The sequence below is a fragment of the Neofelis nebulosa genome, chromosome 10, assembly GCF_028018385.1.
Source record: "Neofelis nebulosa isolate mNeoNeb1 chromosome 10, mNeoNeb1.pri, whole genome shotgun sequence".
Classification (NCBI taxonomy): domain Eukaryota; kingdom Metazoa; phylum Chordata; class Mammalia; order Carnivora; family Felidae; genus Neofelis; species Neofelis nebulosa.
Window position 1 is genome coordinate 51,932,607 of NC_080791.1, and position 21,165 is coordinate 51,953,771.

The 21,165-nt window shown below is 38.9% G+C and overlaps 1 protein-coding gene across 13 annotated transcripts in view; it reads left to right on the top strand.

Moving 5' to 3' along the window:
• Positions 1-21,165, top strand: part of TENM4 (teneurin transmembrane protein 4) — a 2,920,333-nt gene that overhangs the window by 1,136,921 nt on the left and 1,762,247 nt on the right. For all 13 annotated transcript variants that reach the window (XM_058690343.1, XM_058690336.1, XM_058690342.1 and 10 more), the window contains one exon: positions 16,478-16,531. The gene's annotated coding sequence lies outside the window, so the exon portion shown is untranslated. The remainder of the gene's footprint in view (positions 1-16,477; positions 16,532-21,165) is intronic.

Below are 21,165 nucleotides of genomic sequence, written 5' to 3' on the forward strand. Positions count from 1 at the left end.
TTTTATTTTACAGAGGACTTTTTGTATAGTAAAAAGCCAATAAATATTTGTGGAATAAATTAATTAAAAACTAACAAGGCTGAATCCTCAATTAACAAGGTGTTGTTATTGTATTTTCCAACACTCCACTGAGGAGGAAAAACACCCAAACAAACAAACAATGACAAGCTACTATTGGAATTTATGGGAATTTAATTATGCGTGAGCATGTGTGTTAATTCTTTCGGTATATTCACGGGTAAAAACTCAGTAAGATACACATTTTCTATTTCTTCTGCATCTATATTCACCCTAGCTTATGAAAGTACATCTTCGGACAAGATATTTGATTACTATCAATAAACACATTCTTTGGTGTGGGAGGATACTGTCAAAGGGAGAAGAGAAGCAACACTGAACTGGTACTTGGACATCCTTAGTTCTGATCCACAAGTGAGCTGTGTAAACTTGGATAAATTGCTTCCTCTCTCTGAGCTAGTTTTTTCATTGGTATAATGAGGAGATTGGATTTGATAATCTATACAGTAGTTTCCATATCTTAAACTTTTATAACTTTGTGGAGAGAAATTTGGTTGTGTTTCTTTAGAAACACTTGTGAGTGCCTCTGTTATATCACTTGACAACATATACAGAAATGGTATATTTATATATCTGCATGCTTCCTTGCACTGTAAACTCCTTTAGGACCTGGCTTAGAGGCCTAGAACAGAGTAAATTTTAAAGGACTAGCTGCTTTTCATTAATTATACTGCTCAACTGTATCAAGAAATTTCCAAATTTGAATTGTGATTCAGTGTATCTTTTAAAAAAATGACAGTTAATGATAATTTTCAAATGGCCTTGCATCCTACAACTTTAAATGGACTGCAGATCAATCTGGTGACCCAGGCTTAAAATTAAATGTTTAAAAAGATTTCAGTCTGCCATTTCTCAAAGGGCACGGGTGTACACGGCTGAAAGCAGCCCCTTTCCTCCTCACATTGGGGGATATGCAGTGCATATGCCTTGCCTTTGAAGTTGCTGCAGTCAACAGTTTTATCTGTGGCTTTGCTGAAGATTTAGTAGACAGCTCGTCAAATGCAAGAGTGACAGGAATCTGGAAAGAAGAGTGCATACAGTTTCTGACTGAATCATGATCCAAAGAGATTTTAACAGGCTGCAATAAGACCATTTAATTCTCACAAAATGCAGTTTAACAAAGATGAATGTTCTATCCAGAGATCGGGGGGAAAATGTGTTTGGACTGGATCAGGAGGCTATGGCTTAGTGGTTGCAAATATAAAATATCTTAATGGTTCTAAAATGATTATGGTGATAATTATTAACAATAGTAGCCATCATTTATTGAGTGCTTATCATGTGCCACTCACTATCCCAGATGCTTTAACTCTGAGTTGCAAGACCAACACCTTCCTAGTATGCCATGCTGGAAACAAATTTAAGACAACTAGTGATCGATTGGACTCCTAAAATGCTACCTGATTTGAGAATGAATTAAAACAGTTTGGCAGGTGCTACTCCAACCTGGCTGGAATTTATGTTCATGTTTAGATTTCACAATCGTATAGGTATATAGTGAGTCTGTTCCAGCAATTGAGTGCTCCTGTAACCTTATTTTCTGAGGGTTAGTTGGAAAAAAATGAGAAAAATCTGGATAAATGGAGAGGCGAGATGATAACTGTTACTAAATACTAGAAAGGGGGTACTATGTGAATGTTAGATTAAGCCACTTTTTTTAGATCCTGAAGAAAGAAGTAGGTTGAAGAATGCAAAGGACAGAGAAATGGATTTTGGCTTAACAGAGAAAAAAATAAAAAGTAACAGTAAGTTCTGTTTTAATATGGAGGATTTGCTGCTAGATGAATGAGGGGCCTATGGTTAAAGGTGTAAAGGTAGAACCTGGACATTGACTGATGGGAAGTCTAGACTTGGATAGAGGATAGAGGCTTCAAGGTCAATTTCCAGCCAGTGATCTAATTATTCTATGATTATATATCAATAGAGAGTGCTTTGGACTTTGTAATCAAAGCTTTTATTATCTTTCTAAAGCTACTCCATATAAAACTCTGTAAGATACTGGGTGTATACAGCTGTGATATTGTGACTTATTATAAGAAATATATATTTTTGGTCTCTATTCCTCATTCTGGCTCACATCTCTGTAAACCCTTGGAATTTCCTAAGTGTTGAGAACAATAGAAGTGTCCCTTGTCGTGTTAATGAAGTGACCAGTGGACAGCACTTAAGGTTGGGGGCTAGGTACCAATGGGCCAAACTCTAATTACAGGAACTTTTAGTCCTACCCCCTGACCTCCAGGGAGGGAAGTGGGGCTGGAAGTTGAATCCGTTGTCAATGAGCAATGATTTCATCAATCATGGCTATGTAATGAACCCCTCCATAAAACCCCACAAGGACAGGGTTCTGAGAGCTTCCAGGTTGGTGAACATGTGGAGACTGGGGAAAGTGGCATACCTGGAAAGGCCATGGAAGCCCTGCGCCGTTGGCCCATGCCTTGCCCTATTCTTTTCCATCCGGCTGCTCCTGAATTATATCCTTTTATAATAAACCAGTAATCTGGTACATAAAATGTTTCTCTGAGTTCTTTGAGCTGCTCCAGCAAACTAAACCAGAGGAGGATGTACTGGGAATCTCTGATTATAGCCAGTTGGTCAGAAATGCAGGTAACACCTGGGCTTCTGACTGGTGTCTGAGGTAGGGTCAGTCCTGTGGGTCTGAACCCTTAACCTGTGGAATCAGATGCTATTTCCTGGTAGATAGTGTTAGAATTCAGTTGCATTTAGTCGAATTCTCAGAACACCTTGCTGGTGTCAGAATTGCTTGGTCGTGTGTGTGTGTGTGTGTGTGTGTGTGTGTGTGTGTACCCCATATGTTTATGTTTGCCACACAAACATATTTAAGTTGGTCTCAGAACACCAATTTGCCAGGTATAATCCCTGACCCCTAAAAGGGGTATAAAAGGGGTATTCAGGTATTTCTGTAGATTTATTCCTTTCTATTTTTAAATTTTACTTTTCATATTAATTCTCCACATTATCAAATGATAAAATTGAGACTCTGAGAAGTTAAGCAACATGTACATCATACTTTTAATTAGTCATAGGTACATGATTCACACATGAATGATGAACAATTCGAAGTAATGCGTCTTCCTCCACACTTTCCTATATATCTGCAAATTGGGGCAATTTTACATAGGCCTTCACTTTTGGATCTTTTCAATAATTAAAGTCATGCACATTGTGGGCATTTTGGGAAATAAAATAAAAAATAATGAAAAAGTAGAATAATATCATCCATACCACCACCATCCATAAAATTGCTCTTAATATTATACTGTATAATTTTGTGATATTTTCATACACACATTTTATGAACTACATACATATATAATTAAAAACAAATATTATATATAAATGTTACACACACATACAAACATGTATAATTTGTAAGAGGAAATGAGACCAAGTACCCTGTGGTGTTCTTAGTCTTTGCCTGTAAAGAAAATATTGTGAGCATAGTCTAATATTACTAAATATTTTTCTAAAATATATATTTTATTTGATTCAGCCTAAAGAAATATTGAGAGGACCTGAAAATCCATTTTTTTTTAATTTTTTTTTCAACGTTTTTAATTTATTTTTGGGACAGAGAGAGACAGAGCATGAACGGGGGAGGGGCAGAGAGAGAGGGAGACACAGAATCGGAAACAGGCTCCAGGCTCCGAGCCATCAGCCCAGAGCCTGACGCGGGGCTCGAACTCACGGACCGCGAGATCGTGACCTGGCTGAAGTCGGACGCTTAACCGACTGCGCCACCCAGGCGCTCCTGAAAATCCATTTTTATTGACATGCAAGGAAAATCATTCCCTTTCAAACTTGAGACTCACTGTCAGTCACTTTAGGGAGTAAAAGAACTTTGTGCTCTGTCTGCCCTGAGACCTGGAGCCATACAGGAAGAGTTTAGAGCAGTCCTTAGTTTCCCTTTATTCTTAGGCTTGCCTGATCTACCCCCTGTCCAACTAACCTCGCTTACTCTGCCCTAAGCATTTTGGCTTCATTTTTTCTCCTAAAATTGCCAAATGCATCCCAGCCTCAGATCCTGAGCACTTGACATTCACAAGGTCTAGAAAGCTTTCATTAGATACTTAGATCTCTGCTCCAAGAGCAACCCTTCAGGGGTCTTTCCTGACTGACTTACCAGTGGCAGCTCTGATCTTCCTTTCTTCTTCCCATTGCCCAGCATTTACCCCACTTTGGTTTCTTGATCCTACTTTGCTACCTGCAGTTGAATTGCATTGTACATGTATTTTCCATTGCTATTTTCCTTCTCCTTCATTAAGTACAGGAGAGATAGAGTACTTCCATCTTGTCAATAGTAACCTACAAGAGTGACTGGAATGGAGTGGGCACCCAAAATTTGCTTTCGTATGAATGAATGAGTGGTTCATACCATAATGTTGGCAAGGAGATTCTATTTTATTTGGAGCTGGTTGGGAAACCAGGGAAGGGTTGCTTTCTAATGTTTCCGCATGCCTGACCTAAGAGAAATCATTGAAAAGGCCTGACACTTAGCACGAAGATGGATTTGTATTTTCTTTGGAGTTTTTGAGGGAAGAGCACAAAAACACAAACCAGAAGTTATCCTGAAAAAGGCCAGGAAAAACAGGCCAGTGTGCCAATATGAGGGGTCTAAATAGAGAATAGGAGAATGGGACAGAGTCAGATGGGGGAGGGGAGACAAGAAGAGTCACTTCACAGTGGCACCTACTAGGTTAACCTGGGAAAACTCACAAGGCCAAGTACAAGTGCTGACATAGTCTTTCTGTGCACTTTCACACTTTCAGGGTAGATCTATTTAAAGGGCCCAGAATAAGCAGAAGCAATTTTGTTTTTATTAGAAGAATAGTGTTAAGTTTATTCATTGTCTATGTGGATAGGTATTTTAAGCCTCAGAAGTTTTCTATTTGCTTGCATTTTTAAGATCCCATGAAACAAAAATGCAATCAAGTTGTGATTTTTGAAAAGAGAGTTATCCATCAGCATTAGAGTCTTGATGAAGCTGTATAGATTTTCTAAGAAAGACACTTCTACAAAGGTGATAACATAGTTATCTCCCTGTCACGTAGTATAATTGATAGTGCTATTCAAAATTAATGGACTCTGGTGCATAGTAGATTAATGCACAGTGTGCTCAGAGCAGAAACCTACCACTTCTGGGATTTCGACCCAAATATGGAATTAAACTTAAGTGAAAGGGGAGACTTCATGGCTAAGGATACAGTAAAGACTAACAAGTTTTACAACATGACAGTGGTCATAAAATTAGGCTTATCAACCCCCACAGTCCTAAAAGTGAGACAGAAGCGTGTTCAAAGGAAGCCCACACTTCTTACTGGAGTCATTTTTCATATTTATTTCATTACTCTGAGCTTATTATTCCCATTAGTGGCTCTGTTTGAGCCCCTGTAAACCTGGAACATACAGCACTTAAGAAATTTTACATTAATAGGGGATTCCTATTGGTCTTCTGTGACCTCGGTTAACTTTGGGACAGTTTAATAGAGACAGGGTGGGAAGCTAATAAGAACCAAGTCACTAGCATATGAAGTCAAGGGAATGATCCTTTTCTAGCTGGATTGTGGGGGAAGGGAGGGTAAAAGAGAGTCAAATCAGGGAGAAGCAGAAAAATGGAAGGAAGTAGGGCCTGCACAGGCTGCTACTCATCAAGAAGCTGATGTAGAAGCAGCAGGTTTTCTTGTTTCCCTGAAGTACTGGACTGAGAGAATAAAGTACCTTTCTGTAAGGCTGGCAGAGAGCTTGCCCAAGGAGTGAAATAGGATTTTTTTTTAATTATTATCATTCCTGATTCCTGAGCAGAAAGAGCAAGGATTTTGAAGCCGCTTTGGGGTTAAATCCTGGCTCTTTATTTGTCCTCTGTATCATTTGGGGACAGTTATTTAAACTCGTGGGGGATAAGCCTCCTTATCCATACAATGAAGGCGAGCAAACTGATCTGTAGAATCACTGTGAGGAATAAATCAGACGAAGTATGTCAGAGACACAGCACAGTGCCTGGAGCAGGACTGCCATTAACAGTGCTCAGGTTGTACCCTGCATCATCACTCAAAGGCACCATTTGCATCCATGTAGGCCAAACTTTTAGCACCCCTCCATGACACACATCTACATCTTCACTGAGCACCTTGGAGTAAGTCAAGTGGTCTGTTCAACATCATCTCTCAAGGTGTCCACTTTGAGAGTCCAGTATCAAGATGATCTGCCATGTTTCTCACACACATTCTGGGGAAAGTAGGAATGAGAAAGGTGCACCGGGCCAACTTCTCGGTCTATGGTACATGCCATTTCCTCCATCTGAGACAAGATTCTTCCCTCATAAAGTCACACTTTTTGTGACTTGTTAGAAAGTATTCAATGATGCCTTACATTCCTTTTCACCCCATGCTGAATTAGATACCTATCTCACAGGTTATCACAGCCCGCATCATTGTTACCACAGGTCAGATCTCTCAGGGAACCTGATACTTTGTATCTTCTGTGTTATTTTCCATGACTCTACAACAAGACTGTGGATTCCTTAAAGTTCTCATGTATCCTTACTTGTTTAGCTCCTACTACCATGTCTGGCACAGTTACTGTTCAGCATGTGCTTGCTATATGAATGAGGAAACAGAATATTATATACAAATATATTACAACATGGCCTTGAGAAAACACTAAATCCTTTTGAGCCTCAGTGTCCTCATTTGTAAACTGGGAGACAGTGAATGCTTAACATGTATATTGAGGCACGTAAAGGACCTAGCCAGAATAGTCACTCAATAAGTGGAACAATGATTCATTATTATTATATTATTCTAATAATCATACAGATATAGTAAAATATACATAATTATTGAATGACTTTTAAACATTTAGTGTAAAAGAATGCATGTCATGGAGTCCCTTAATTCTTGGGATTTCTGTCTTTCCACAAGATGACATTTTCCCTTTTCTTACCACAGGAATCCATTTCTATTTCTTTTTTGTGCTCTATTATAACTTCTTACATTTATTCTGTCTGACACACACAAATCCATTAAGTATAATGAATATCTATTCTGACATCATGCTGCTTAAATATGGCTATTGTGCCTAATGATTTTGCTTTTAACAATGACTCTGTATAATTATGTATTTCTAAAATTTAGCAGAGCCAAACATCATTTTAATATTCCTGAAGTCTGGATAGTAGCATTTAAATTTCTGCCAACACTCTTGAACATTGATCATATAAAAAATACAGTACTGGCCACTGCAGAAGTGGGTAAACACGAGCATGGCCCTGCTTGTACCCTTAAAGTTCAAGACTTTAGATCAAATGGTCTTCCATTAAATATGCTGAGAAGGGATACTCGGTGATATTCTCCACGACAGTATATCCGATCTGTTAAGTTAAGGAAACATTGTGCCAAGTTTGGAGCTACATGCTTAGAAAATGGAACTGAAAAAGACCTATGCTTTGTTCTTACAGAACAGGTAATTTACTAATTAAGAGAGGAGAATAAAAAACACATTATTTCAATATAGTAGGCTAAACATTTTAGCTGAAGTAAGCGCAAGGAATATTGGCAGTAATAAGAGGAGAAATAAATTGGACTAGAGATTAAGGAAAACCTTGAGAAAACACTGACCTGAACAAGGGTTTGTTAAAATGACTGCTAATGGTAGCTACCGCAGTTTGATCCTTATGAGAACCAAAAAGAATGTTTAACTCAATGCTTACCATAAAGTAAGTACTTAGTGTTAGAAAATGTTATTATAAAATTTATAATAATTGTTATCATTATTAAGTAGTCATTTTCTAACTGGAAATAGTTGAGGTGTACGTTCCAGGCAGAAAGAAAATAGGAGATGAAACTTATGTAGGGGGGGTACCTGGGTGGCTCAGTCAATTAAGTATCTGACTCTCGGTTTCAGTTCAGGTCATGATCTCACGTTTCATGAGATTGAGCACCGCCTCGGGCTCTGTGCTGACAGTGCGGAGTCTGCTTGGGATTCTCTATCTCCTTCTCCCTCTGCTCCTCCCCTGTTTGCTCTCTATCTCTCTCTTTCTCTCCCTCTCTCAAAATAATTTTTTTAAAAAACCCATTTTCTTAAAAAAAGATGCAAATTTGTGGAAAAGGCTGGTCTCAATGAGGTTACCATAAACTGTTGTATTAGAAGTATAGATTCAAGGTGAGGATTGGAGGAAATTGACTATGGGCAGGATGGAAAAGGGAAGGTGTGTCATGCCAGGCGACCTCCGTTTTATCCTGCATGAAGAGGCGTGGTTTTAAGAAAGCAAGATGTGTTTTTAGAGACTACTCGGCAACCACATGGAAGATTGATTTTAAAAGTTCAAGAGAGAAGATGGGATGAACAGTTAGAGGTCTGTTGCAGTGGAGCAAGTGACAAGCGGCAAAGGCTTGAACTTGGGCAAGGCTAGAAGAAAAGAAGAGGAGGGGCCACAGTGGAGACTAGAGAGAGAGGGCACAGGCAGTTTATTTGATGATTTACTTGATGAAAATAAAAGGGAGACGGAGGGATCAATGAGAATATCAGGAATTCTATCTGGATGGATGGTGGCATAGAGAAAAGCATAGTTCATTTCGGGTCATACTGACTTTATTTTATTTTAATTTTTTTAATGTTTATTTATTTTTGAAAGAGACACACACACACACACAGAGCATGAGCAGAGGATAGGCAGAGAGAGACGGAGACACAGAATCTGAAGCAGGCTCCAGGCTCTGAGATGTCAGCACAGAGGCTGATGCGGGGCTCGAACTCACGAGCCGTGAGATCATGACCTGAGCCGAAGTCGGATGCACAACCAACTGAGCCACTCAGGTGCCCCTTGGTCATGTTGACTTTAAATTGCCAAGTGGAGAAGTCAGCAGGCGTTTTCATACATGAATCTCTCAGGTAAACCCACCACTGTTGGAAATAGTATTTTGGAAGTTTTCTGTAAATGGAGAGAATAATAATCTTATCAGTGGATGTGATTGCCTGAGTAGGGCCTCTAGATAAGTAGAAGAGAGCTAAGTATAAAACTGGGTAGAGATTTAGGGCATATTTGGGTATGGAATGGCTCTGAGTAGGAAAGGGACAAGATCAGAGTAGTCCTGAGGAGCCTAAAGCTGATAGCCGTCTATGGCAATTAGCAACAACCGTGTGCATAATAAACAACTGGGGATCCCACAAAATCAAAGATTCCCTAAGGAAATCTGATTGAATTATATATAGTATGGGGCCTAGGAAATTTCATTTATCACCAAGCACCAAAGGCTCAGAAGCGGGAGGTTCAGGGATCACACTTTGAGAAGCACGGGGCATATCACTGTATATGCAGGGGAAGACGGACTGGGGAACTTGATCATCAAGGTCTGTGCTAGAGGAACTAGATGTGAGCCTCCTCCAGATTTGCCTGGCAAGTAAGTGACAGAACATTCTTGTTGCCAATCTTCAGTTATTTCCTGAATCAAAAATATTGTCCAAACCCGTGTCAAAACTTCACATACCCACAGCAGAGTTTGCAGACACAAATAAAAGTCAGGCTGGGGAAAAGGAAGGAAATCCAATGCAATATATTTGTATTCTGTCCCTGAGGCACTGTCTAATGTTGCTGTAACTATGATGTATAGGTCTATCAAAGCATGTGTTACCATGGTCTGAATTTCCTGACTGGAGAAAAATGATTAATGTAGAGATTTGCATTCAATGTGGGCTTGGACATCAATATTTCAGCTTAGGTAAACAGGAGCTTTACCTAATTTATTGGCTCTCATTATGGATGGCTTGTAGAAGCCAAACTCCCCCTCTGCCTCCAAAATGACCTTTCATGCTCTACAAATCAATCTAGAAGAAGTGAAGCAAGTTGGTTAATATTTTAGGGAGAAAAAAATGACTTCACATGTCAGAGACTTAATTGTTGTGATTTTGACCCATTTTGAAATTAGTTAACATTTGCTTCAGGCCTTTGACTTCATGCATTATTTATTTTCATCTTGGCCTCGCTTAAGTCTCTCCATGTGCAATATGCGTGTAACATGTGAGAAGCTTTTTCTAAATACTGCACTTGAATAATAGCATTATGAGGCGGAAAGTGTAAAGACCCACATTTGTCACCTCTACACACATGCAGACACATGCACACACAGAGACAAGAGCGCGTGCGCACACACACATATACACATTCATACAGACACACATCATTTTAGGCTAAACTGGTTTTGAGTGTATTTTAGCTCTCATTGGCAAAGTTTCTAGATGTTACAGCCAGCATTACAGAGCAATCTCCCTGTAAGAGTTTTATGTTGCAAAGTATGTCAGAAGTTAATCAAAGGGTAACAATGCGAGAGCCTATACTTATGCTTCCTGGATACTGGAGCCAGTCGGTGCTGTCAGTCACTGTCAAAACTATTGCACACATGGGCGTATCGTGCCTTTTTCTTTCCTGTGAGAAAATGTTCCTGCCCACAAAGGTCAGTGCCTTTATGGCATAAATCTATTAGCCTATTGTTGTGGTATGAATCCCAAGGAGAAGGCATCTTGTCAGCTGTCTGGCTCAGATGCAAGGTCTCCACAGCCTCTTCTAGCAGAAAGTCAAGCCCTATATCCTGCCTCTTGCTGTCCATATCAGCTTTAGCCTATCCTGTCATAGCCTCTGTGTTCCAGTGCGTAATCACTTATACCTGGCCTTGAAAGTGTCCCATTACTGGCTCTGTGTAATCATGGGAGAAGAGTGCTTTTGGAATCATTAAACAAGCTACACCCTCCAGCTAGTCTAGGTGCTCTAGAGCTTGGATGAGGAAAGGTGATCCATGAAAACATTCCATTATTCCAGCTCTTTGAGAGGAGGGCCATTTAGATCTCACAGAAAAAAAGAATGCTCGGAAATTCCTGTGTATTTCCAAAATGTTTACCACCTTCTAATCACCTGCATTCCCTTTAGTCTTGACACTCATTTGAGGTTAAACAAAAACCAGCGTAAAGATGAGGCTCGACAGCTGTTTCCCAGATGTACTGAAATAACCGTTGCAACTGTGTGAAACTAGGGCATTTGCATTTGCATCGGTTTGGATTAAATCTTTCATTGATTTGGGTCATCATTTATGTACAAAGCCCAAAGAACAAAGGATGTGCATGTCCAAAGCAGCCGTTTTAAATATTGATGCAAGAATATAGAAACTCTGGAGATTACATTCACCTGGTGAAAATCAGTATTGGGGCTCCTGTGTGGCTCAGTCAGTTAAGTGTCTGACTTTGACTCAGGTCATGATCTCATGGTTTGTGAATTCAGCCCTGCATCGGGCTCTGTGCCGACAGCTCAGAGCCTGGAGCCTGCTTCAGATTCTGTGCCTCCCTCTCTCTCTGCCCCTTGCCCACTCACACTCTGTCCCTCTCTCCTTCAAAAATAAATAAACATTAAAAAAATTAAAAAAAAAGAAAATGAAGAAAATGCAGTCTTATTCAAGATCATCTTCATTGCACAGGCTTTTACTGAGTGTCTACTGTGTTCATAGCACCTTTTCTCTGTATGCTGAAAGCCCAATCATCTTTCCAACTTCACTGCCACCTCCTGGAATCCAGATCCTGGAGTTAGAATTAATTAATTAATTAATTAATCCCTCTGGGATTTGGACCTGAACTCATCAGATATGAATATGATGGTCCTGTTTGCTAGCAATGCTCATGGAATTAAATGCTCAGTAAATGCTTATGGTCTCCTGTGCCAGTAAGAAGTAAGGGAGGGAAGGAAGGAGGGAAGAAGGAAGGTACTATATTGCTATTAACTTAAAATATATAGTTTTATGGCAAATATTTATATGATAATTTATAATTCAGAAGTACTTTGACTTTATTAGCTCTGAAAATATCGTTTTAATATTCTCACATATTCTTTAGTGTGGAGCTTATCAATATCCCCTGATATTTATTTTTATTTTTTAATGTTCTTATTTATTTTTGAAACAGAGAGAAACAGAGCATGAGCAAGGGAGGGGCAGAGAGAGGGGAAGACACAGAATCTGAAGCAGGCTCCAGGCTCTGAGCTGTCAGCACAGAGCCCGATGTGGGGCTCGAACCCACAGAGAGTGAGATCATGACCTGAGCCGAAGTCGGACGCTCAACCGACTGAGCCACCCAGGTACCCCAGTCCCTTGATATTTTTAAGATGAAGACCCTGAAGTCTTCTAAATCAAAATTATAAATTGACACCCTGATTTTATTTTATTTTTATTTTTGAGAGACAGAAAGTGCAAGCAGTAGAGGGAGAGACAGAATCTTAAGCAAGCTCTATGCCCTGTGTGGAGCCTAATATAGGGCTCAATCTCACAACCCTGAAATCATGGCCTGAGCCAAAATCAAGTCAGATACTTAACCAACTGAGCCACCCAGGAGCTACCACACTTTGATTTTTTTTTTAATATGGATGACAAAAATCTTCACTTTTCTTGAATTTATTGTATCTTAAATTCAGACTCCCTGATCCCCAAAGTAGCTTCATTGTCCTCTTACTTATAGGATCTGTTCCTAGTGATTATTCTCTCTCTTAAACACTGTTCCACTATTCACTCTAGATCAGGATTGTCGCATTGGCTTCTCTTTCCTTGTCTTATGTCCATAAATCTCATGCTCACCTATATCAACAAACCCAAGCTATCTTCTCGGTGCAAGAAATATTATTTATGGCTGAAATCTTTAGATATCTTACAAATACTTCAAATGCAACATGTTCAAGATAGAACGTATTCTCTTTCTGTACAGGACTTTTCTTCCTACACATCTCATCTTGGTTCATGAGGCAACCATCATCCACCCAGTCTCTGAAACCACAAATCTCTGTGTCTTTATCAATTTCTGTCTTGCCCTCACCTTTCACATCCTGTCAATCCTGATTCCAAAAATGTCTTTCAAATCCAACTTCTTCCTAGTGTCCTTGCCATTTTTCACCTGGTCTCTTGCACAGCACCCACACTGGATTCATTGTCATCAGTTTTGCCTGATGTGGGACCATCTTTCTGGAATACCACAGACATTCTCTCTCTTAAATAAACAAATGCCTGTTTGTGTGTGTGCATGTGTGTGTATGTGTTATCTCCCCTTCATCTTCAGAAGTAATTTTCTAATTAATCATAGTGTTCATTTATTCATGGCATTCCTCATCTGAGTCTGACCTTCATCTTCATTGTACTTCACCCCAGAACCCCCAACATCCATCCCAGACACTTAGCTCCACGTTTTCTAAACACATAGTCTTCTTGAAATTTTCAAACATGAGCATACCTATTCACTCCCCCTTGCTCTTGCATATGCCATTTTCTCTGCCAGGCATGCCTTCCTCTCTGCCTAATGAACTATTTCTCATCCTTGAAGTGTGAGTTCCATAAAGACAGTCCTGACTCTTGGCACCCCAAGCAGAGTGACTACCCTTCCTTCTGTACTTCCATAGAACCTGGGCTTCTCTCTATTAAGAAAAGTATGGTTGATTTTTAGATTTTTTTTCTTTTACCTACCAATTTGTAAGCCTCCTTAAGGCACTGTCTCTTTTCATCGTTAGTACCTAACAATTTGCTTCCAACTTAATTTTTATTAAATAAAAAAACACTTCAATTTTGTCTAACTTAAATCTTGATATTTCATTCATTTTTTTTTTTTTTGGCCTTCATTCTGGACTAAGACCTATATTTTATTTCCTTAATTATCTTTTTTAGCCCAGGTTTTATCCTTGATTAAAGAAAAATGAATGAGGTCATTATGCATGCAAGATGGGGTGTCAAATATTTAACATATATGTTAAATTCTCATATTTTAATTTCTTCCCCTAGTGGAAAAATGAACCACATAATATTTTACGTATTCAGGTATTCTTTTAATGAACTATTATCAGAAATACAATTTGTACCAGACACTATGCAGGGCAATTAGGGTACATAAGTGATTATAATACCATTAAATATAAAGACTTGTTGATTTAGTCCAAGGTGTTTTGCTCTTAAAGAAGTCAATTAATGCCCAGAGGAACTTAAGTTATTACTGATCTCTCTCAAAGACCAGTGAAGAAGACTGGAGGACGTGGTCCCTGAACTTCATAAAATTGTCTTCTATCCTGCTCTTTAGCTCCACTTACTTAATCCCTCAAGTTTCTTACTGATTAAGAAACTAACCAAATATCAGTTAATTAGCTCTCTCCTCTCCTTTTCTCTCCCTCTCTTATTTACTCTTTTCTGACCTTGTGAGGCCACTGGCCCCTCATCAGTTTGTTGCATTGCCCCCATGCTGTGCATGATTTTTAACAGTGCATTTCCTCTTCTGTTTTCCTCCTGTGAATCAATTCTCCTGGCTCTGTTTTTCCAAACCCTATCTCCTTCCCTTCCTACTTTCTAGTCCTGTGTTCTCTATCACCTATCCGAATTCTGCATCACAGAAATATAAAAGTGAGAAGGACTATATTCATATGAAGTGGGGGGCATTATAGAAAAAAATGAGGAGTAATCTAAGTGAACAAAGCCCCATGTTTTGGGTTTTGGTTTTGGATTTTATCAGAGGAGGGGTAAGTTGTGAGCATACCTGTTAATAGTTTTTGTCTCGTCATTGAGTCAGACATGGTTGCCTCCTTCACACCCTGCGGTATGATGGGAAGGAAGAACATACTAAACCATCAACCACCATATGATATGGAAAATGTTATGACAGAATTATGTGCAGGGAATTCTGAGGGCATCTCAAAAAGTACCAATTTTAGCCCTAGTTTAGGAGAAAAAGGAACAAGGGTATGAGAGAATGATTAGTGGTTGTGATGAATACATTTGAAATGATATATTTTTAAGTTTGCTTGGTAACTACATGTCACTGTTAATTGGAACCTGAAAGGGAAATTAGATGACAAATTTAGTAAGCTCAGGACTCACCATAGAACACATTTGATTGGTGATCAGGCTTCTTACATTGGGGATATGGGCAAAATGCCAGCCTAGATGGATTATAACTAGCACAGTGTCCTTTGCAACTCCGAGCATCTTTCTTTTTCTAGTAGTTTTTATACAAATTTATCTTCTCATATGATCTTAATGAAGATTGACTTTTTAATCTTTTTTAATATTTATTTTTGAGGGAGAGGGACAGAGTATGAGTAGGGGAGGGGCAGAGATAGAGGGAGACACAGAATCGAAGCCGGCTCCAGGCTCTAAGCTGTCAGCACAGAGCCCGATGCGGGGATTGAACTCACAAACCGTGAGATCATAACCTGAGCCAAAGTCGTATGCTCAACAAACTGAGCCACCCAGGAGCCCCAGTGAAGACTGATTTTTAATACTGCCATTTAATGTGTCTTATAGCATATGAAACCAAAAATGTCTTCTATTGAAATGTTACATGAACATGGAAGAACAATGATATTGAAGACAGAAATGCAATGTTAGATTTGTGTGTATTTGAATAAAAAATGTTTACACTGATAGTTTAAACACAGATAAATGAGAAGATTTTCACCTGGACCTTTGTGAATGTGAATGTATATGTTATTGCTTGACATTTTGGGGATGTTAAAATAAAACAGTCATGATTTTAAGTCATCATAGTTAAAATGATTTGAAGATACAGAGTTCTCAAATGTTAGAAGAATCATAAGGTTTCTATTAAAAGTTGTACTCTGAATCCATTCGTAAGTTACGATAACAGAGTGCATCAATTATGATTAATTTACATTTCTTTGAAAACTGACCAAACATAGTCCAAGGGAAGTCTTCTTTATTACACACACACACACACACACACATATATATATATACACACACACATATACACATATATACACATACACACACACACACACACACACACACACATCTCATTGCATCAGAATGTTGTCACTATTCTTTCATGCTGAGGAAAATGCTCATTCCCAAGTGTGTGATTACAGATTTAGGATTAGACTCATCACTTCCATATCAGTGTGAATTAGATTTGCTTATTAACCTACGGATAACTTTGGAGAAGTCAGCTCATGGAAGAACATACACATGTTGCACTTACTATTTCAGAAGCACTTTGTAATTATGTTGAATTCCTTTGCCAGCCCCTTCCCTGAGCTAATGAGGGTGGGTACTGCTGTGGCTCTTTGCTTTCAGAAAATTAAGTTAGAGAGATTAAATGACTTTAAAATGACTCTTGTTTCATCTTGCCAGGTCATTTCTGAAGGCTGGACTCAATGTGGGTCTAAATTTTATAGGTGGTGTTTGGGTCACTTGATAAGACCATTATGTTTCTCTTACTGAATTTTTGTTCTTTTCCTGATTTATGGAGAGAGATTCTTGATTTGTGCTGAAAGAATTAAACTTACCTGACGCTTATGTTACACATTTTATTTTCACTGTTACATTCTACTCATTCTGCTCCTGTCTTTCCCTTTTCCTAGATAAATCAGCACTTTGATGGGACTGATTGGACTGAAAAGGCAAGGTTGAATGAGGTAAGCCCCTGGGGGAGCTGCCATGAACACCCACATGTTCTAGCCAACAATCTTGGGGAGAATCTAAATTTAATCCATCTGGTTTCAGTGTGCTCAGGTCCTATCCTGCCACCCTCCTTGGTCAGACTCCCAGAAACAATACAGATGGGTAAATCCATTGCCATTTTGGTCTGTTGGGCTGAATTTGATCAGCAAAATGTGGTAGAGTGTGCATCTACAGAAAATACGTAGTCGGTTTATTTGGGATGGTTGGGAATTACCAAGAAAAGGTGAGATTGTAGGAAAACCTAGCTGGATTGTAATCCAGGACTTTGTCCACTGGCTGGAGGACAGAGAACCCAGGAGGCTACCAGGTCTCAGAACCATTTCCACCCATTTTGCGGGGAGATGGCATGACATCCTCTCCAGTTTTCAGAGTAGAAACAGTCTAGACACAACACATGCTTTGAAACCAGTTCTGGAACAGGAAAATAAAAAAGGGACTAGACAGGGCCAGAATAAGACATAGGTCCAGTGAGTGCTGGCTTCTCTGGTAGCATCTGGGTTCTGGGAAAAGCCTTTAAGTATATTGGCTTTCTGGACTTGCTATCTCTGGTTTTAAATTGCTTTTCTAGAGTAAATTAAATATATTTTGCTTAAAATAATTGAGAAACATATAGGTAACGTTTTTAATATTTATGCTTGTCGATCTAATTCAGTTTGGGGTAATCTCTTGTAAGGGATTCATCAAAAAAGAGTATTGACATTTATATTTAAAAAATGTTTACTGTGGCACTATTTGTAATAATAAAACATTGGGGAAAAACTCTACTACCGAGTAATTAAGGCTTGTTATCTAAATTGTGGCATAGCCATCTAATGGAGTATCACGTACCTGTTAAATTATGATTTTGAAAATATTTCTAATCCTAATAGATAATATTGAAGCAAGAGAAAAAGCAGTATTAGAAATTATCTGTATTAGATATGACCTGTATTTATGCATAGAAATTAGATGGGAAGAAAATGCAGCCATTGGTCGATTCTCAGATGCAGATGTATTCCGATTTTATCATCTCTGATATCAGCATGTGTCTTCCAATTAATGGAACCTTCTAGTTATAATTGGAAGCATTTTGTTTTATATTTTAGGGGTACATAAAATAAGGTTGCATCTCTCTATCAATAACATCTTAGATTTGAAAACATAATCAGTATGCCAATAAAATAGGGTCAAATTTTACTAAGTGGTATTACTATGCACTTTTTCCCACAACGTGCACACACACACACACACACACGTTTAGAAAAGAGGTAACTCTATTTCAGTCCACTAACATATGGTGTTTTGTATACTCTGACCCAGAGAAATTTTAGTTTTTCTAGGATCATTTATTCAACACCCTAAACAAATTTGTAGGGTCTACCTTGGTTGAAAATTCCTGTGGCATCAAATTATTTTTTCACCAGAATTCTGTTTGGAAATCAAAACTACTTAGATCTATCTGTGGACTTTTCCATCTTCCAACAACATGAGTCCCTTGCTCATCCCAACTCACTCAAAGAATTCTGGTGTGTGACCTCCCCATCAATTTCTCCTCAAATCTGAGTCCCTTTCTCTTTCCCTGTTCAGTCTATTTTTCCCGAATGCCATCGTTCACTTATGTACATAAAATATGCTAACAAATGTTCCTCATGGGGTCTGGGAGCTCAATGAGATGGATGTGGCTTAGAATTCACAAAGTCTTAGGTTTAAAATCTGCTTCTGTCTCTCACTGATTATGTGACCTTGGACAAAGAACTAACCTACCCTTACAGCCCAGTTTTTTTCTTCTGTACAGAGGAAATAATAGTACCAGTCTCATAGGAACGTTGTATGTGTTTCATGAGATAATGTATCTAAAGCAATGAACACACATTCCTATGTTCAATAAATATTCATTTTGCTCCTTCTTTTTATTGATATGTGTTTTTGCCAAATAGACATGACCCACAGTTTTCTAAAAGGGTGCTCATCAGTGTACATTTGATTCATCTCAAGTCCGAGACTTCTCCATGCGTTTGCTACTAGGAAACCTTTCTAACTACACTTCCATTTTCTTCTTTCATGAGAAGACCCAGACGTCTTTTCAGAGGTCTTCAAATTCCTGCTCATACCCCACAATACCCTTTCCTCAATTCTGTCATTCTTACAAAGCCGAATTAACTCCCTCAGATTCTTGGCTGACTTCACCTCTGCTGAATGATTATTTTCTCTGCACCAACGCTTACAGGATTGAGGCAAATGGAAAGGGTGAGGAGGTGGAGAAATGTGTGAGATTAGCAATACGATTCTCTAGTAAAAAGCAAAATCCCGGGGCAGACACCATGGACTAAAGAAAAGTGGGTTCTCCCTAAGTGGCTCCAGTACAGTATCTTGAACTTGGACATCTAATTTTCTTAGGACCTCTACATCCTAACTACCAGTCAGTTGTCTTATCTGCTAACCATCATCTTACTTTATGTTCTTTCTTACCCATGTTGGCCTTAATGGTTTACATTCTAACCCTGAGTTCTCTCTACCACACCTCTCTGATTCAGCCCTATATTTCCTCATAATATGCTCAAATGGTTTTCCTTATATCCGTCTTCTTAAGAAATTCAATTTAATCTCAACTTCTCCTTACATTGATATTGGGACTGACTTTATTCATTCCTTTTCTAAAACTTGCCTTATTCTGTTGTACCAGAGGGCTCAGATGGTATAGGTGAAAACAGGGAATCAGAAGAGCATACGTCTACCTCTCTTTAGAAGGAATTGGAGAACTCAATGTTGAGGGGAAAAAAATACTGCTTTATAGTACATCTCTGCAGGAAGGCTAAATGGTCTTATACTGGGACTGTTATAGTGCTGTCCAGTAGGAAATTTTATTTTAAAATCTGGCTCCTTCCTGCCAACACTTTGGCATGTATAACTCTTTCCCATTACTGAAAAATGCTGACCTGAGAGGGTGAACTGTAACTAAATGAAAAGCATCACAAAGGACTTTACAATAGTTAAGGGTTAACAGTCTACGAAAACAGAAAAACATGAAAGCTTAGGAATAAGGCCCTCTAGGGAAAAGCAAACATCCTGGGGAGAGACAAGAGGGACAAAAGAAAATCGAGTTACAAAGGAATGGAATGCCATTTCTGGACATAGTGCATTTATTCCCACCACCACAGATGGTTCAGGATTATGGCTAAATTCTTTGATGAGGATGAATTGGAATTTAGTAACAAAGTTTATAGGGTAGGCTTCAATGCAACCTCGTGTTTTACTTACAACCTGTTCTAGAGAGCCAACATTCGTCAAGTGAAGACAAGCAAATGAAAACAATATATGCAATTTATGCCATAAAAATGATAACATTCCCTACTGTTTATTAATCATTGTCAGGCAGTCCTTTGAGCACATGCATTCTTTCATTCCATTCTACAACCGTCTCTGTAGCAGCCCTGTTTCTCCTAAGTTTTTCAGTTGGGAAAGCCTGAGGCTCAGAAAGGTAATTTAGCTTGCCAAAAGTCCCTAAGTTAATAGCAAATAGGTTTTGGATTTGAATGAAGCACAGTTTAACAGTGTATACTGAGCTCTTAATCAGGAGGCCATATTGCTTTGCATATGGACTCAATGTGAAGAGTGGAGACAGGATTTACTTGGGGTAGTATGGAAGGGTCAGCTGGAAAGCCTGCAGGAGTGGTTAAGTGTCAAGTTGCTTAAGAAAGTGCAGAAAGCAGTAGCAATTCCTGCTACCCCACGCCCCTTCTCCCCGTTTCTGCCCATTACTACCCCCACCCAGTCTTGTCTCACTACACTCAGTATTTGTCCCAAGGAGGCCATGCCAATTTCCCCCTTTCTCCTGCTGAGTAGCATGTTTATATTTTTGTTATGGAGTAAATATGTCCCCTCCTGAAGCTTCCCCACACTCCTCCCCTGAAGAAAAGCAGCTATACTTTGTTGCTGCTTGAAATGTGTGAAATGTGATTGTGTTTACTTTTTGAGACTGAAACCAATCACATACAAAAAATACCTTTTTAGAGGAGAAAGATGTCAGCTCTAGCTGCATTCAAATATCCAATCTTTTCTGACTCACATTGAACAACCTTGAGCAAATCATTCTCTGGTTTCTTTTCTCTGCTTGTGCTGTACAAGCAGTGAGAAAGGCTGCTCCGAACATGGTAAGATCGCTCAAATATTAAAGCTTTTTACGCTCTTTGCTTCTGTTCATTCTTTCTTTTCTTTTGATCTAACAAAACTTCTTAAATTATAAATTAGAGAGTTGAAGGGCTTTTTCCCCCTTTCCAAGATAAGGGAAAAATTTATGACTTTAAAAAACTGTTAGTGGCAGAGTGCAACAGACCACATTAATATTTTCATTCTGCATGTGGCACGTGATGCCCTGAGAAAGATGCCGCGTTTAGGATGATTTCTTAAGGATTTCTGGGGGTTTTCTAATACAGTGAAGCAAGCCAGTTGTTTTTACCTGGAAGATGAAATATCTCCAGTCCTCTTTCGATGGCTTTCAGATTATATAATCAGCCATTTTACGAAATCCAACTCTGTTTTGCCTCCTCAGATTTTCTCGTAGATCAGCTGGTAAATCATTACTTTTCACCCTTGACACAAATGAGAAGAA